General features: G+C 46.1%; 1 non-coding gene across 1 annotated transcript; it reads right to left on the bottom strand.

Moving 5' to 3' along the window:
• Window positions 1-824: 824 nt before the first annotated feature.
• Trnat-agu (transfer RNA threonine (anticodon AGU)) lies at window positions 825-897 on the bottom strand. Its single transcript has one exon. It is a non-coding gene; the product is annotated as a tRNA-Thr (tRNA).
• Between the last annotated feature and the right edge of the window lie 1300 nt (window positions 898-2197).

The raw sequence follows: 2197 nt of genomic DNA on the forward strand, positions 1-2197 counted from the left end.
AGCATGGCGGGAGAGGGAAATAGCGACCGGGCGTCACCCAATGCAATATACATAACTGGTGGGGCGTTTAAAGGTTCCAACCCAGTAAAAAGGGCTGAGCCATAATTCTTCATTGTCATCAGTCGTCGCGTCAACAAAGTGCACATAATGCCTTACAGACGTGTAGCTGGTGCCTCGCTTCTCCGCAGAATGAAGAATAATGGCTCAGTAGGTGCTTCCGAAATTCACAAAAATTGTGATTTATGGCGTAGTGGGTACCTTGGTATTGTACTTGTATTAGTAGCTCCAAGAGAGCTTACAACGGGCTCTAGAAACGCCGCTCTTCCAGCTTTCGATGTGACTGTGCTGCGGTTTCAGCGCAGGCCTGGCCGTTTTTTTTTTTTATTACAGAAAACATGTTTCCTGCTAATGGCTTTCATGTGTCCTTAAACTCACACTGCAAAACGAAAACAAAAGAAAATTTCCAAATTTGATTTGATGTAGCAAATTTCGCCACCACAACTCCGCTCACTCAATAATAAAATTGTGATAATCTCTGCGAAAAACACTCCGCGCAGTCTAAAGTGCCCCCACACTCTCAAGATTTTCTCTGCGAGAACTTACCTCGCATGCAATTTTCTCAAGTTTCTTGCCGCATAAAACGGGGAAAGTAGGCTCGGAGGCGATTTCTATCTCGTCACTTTCCACCATGTGCCTATGAGCTAATGTACATTACAGTATTAATGAGCACTAACAGACAAGAATGCCAAGAAAAGTATAGGGGATGTTATTAGTAGTAAGTGCAATGTAAATCGGAAGAAAGAAAAGTGGACGAAACGATAACTTGCCGCGGGCAGGAACCGAACCTGCGACCTTCGAATAACTCGTCCGATGCTCTACCAACTGAGCTACCGCAGCAGCCGTCCACCCGTCCACTTTATAGGGCATATATGTGCATTTAAAGGTGGGGGCGTCAGTCATTGTTTATAACAAAGAAAAAACGAGCCCTTAAAATTTCCACTTCTTTCCTATATACATTACAAGTTCGATATAACCTTAACGATAGGCGTACGGCAATAAAATACATGGGCCTTACCCTGGAAGTTTCGATGAACTATGACCACCTTGAAACTATAGTGGTATTCTGCTCTTTGTAGCAACATTGAGCCCTTGTGCGTAGGTGTCGTGACTCCCAAGCATTTTTCAAAGTTGGCAATGCTTACACATTATTGGATGATCACCGTTAACAAACGGCCGTCTGGTCTGCACTCGTACGACCCCTCGCAATGAAACAGGAAACAGCTGTGGCACAGGAACAGATAGAGTAGGAATGTAGGCAGGAAAGCACATGCTACACCTTCTATTGGTGTTTATTTCGCGCAGGTTACTTTTGTGAAGGGTTTCGGCTGTGCCTGCCGACATTATACTTCGTGGGACAAAAAGGTTACTCTATGTATGAGGTGGAAATTTGAAACGCCTCCAATTCGGCATGTCGACGCATAAGCACAGATTAACTTCTAGAATGCATGTGTACAAGGGTGCCAGCAAAACACTTTAAACATGCAAAATAGCTGACCGCAGGGTCGCTCTCTTATAACGCCGTGATACTAAAGCACAAACACTTGCCCAACTTTTGATTGCCGCAGCGCATTGTTAAAGACATAGCTCAATACCTCTCCGTACAAACTGACAAAATGCCTGTGCGCATGAGTTTGACCTTCAAGCTCAGCCAAGGTAAACACCGGCGAAAGACCTTTAGCAAGCGCTGTAGCATGGCGTGTTCGCGCAAACAAAGCGCAGTTCAAGGTCAGTCTTTCAAACTAACACTGCGCGAAGTATATCCTGCGGCTCGCTCTGCGCATGCGCCGCTACGCTTCAATGCGCAGCCCCACCGGGTGCACTGGCGCCGCGCCGAGCGCCGCCACTCTGAGCCGTGTTCACCCTAAGAGTGGACAGCACTGTACAAGGCCGTTACACAGAGGAAATGCTTGAACATGTTTGAAACAGCGCAACAACGATGCGGACCAAGGTAATAGAAACACGAACCAAAGCACTGACTCGCAACTGAATGTTTATGAAAAACCATATGAAACCAAATAAGAGAAAGAGAAAAGTCACAGTTTCGCCGCAACGGCAAAGCAATGAATGCGATAGCAACAAATTGGAATGTAACGCGAAGAACGGAAAGCAGCTCGAAATTGCCAGCGCGTCGCTCGAA

Source organism: Rhipicephalus sanguineus, chromosome 8 (genome assembly GCF_013339695.2).
Source record: "Rhipicephalus sanguineus isolate Rsan-2018 chromosome 8, BIME_Rsan_1.4, whole genome shotgun sequence".
Lineage (NCBI taxonomy): Eukaryota > Metazoa > Arthropoda > Arachnida > Ixodida > Ixodidae > Rhipicephalus > Rhipicephalus sanguineus.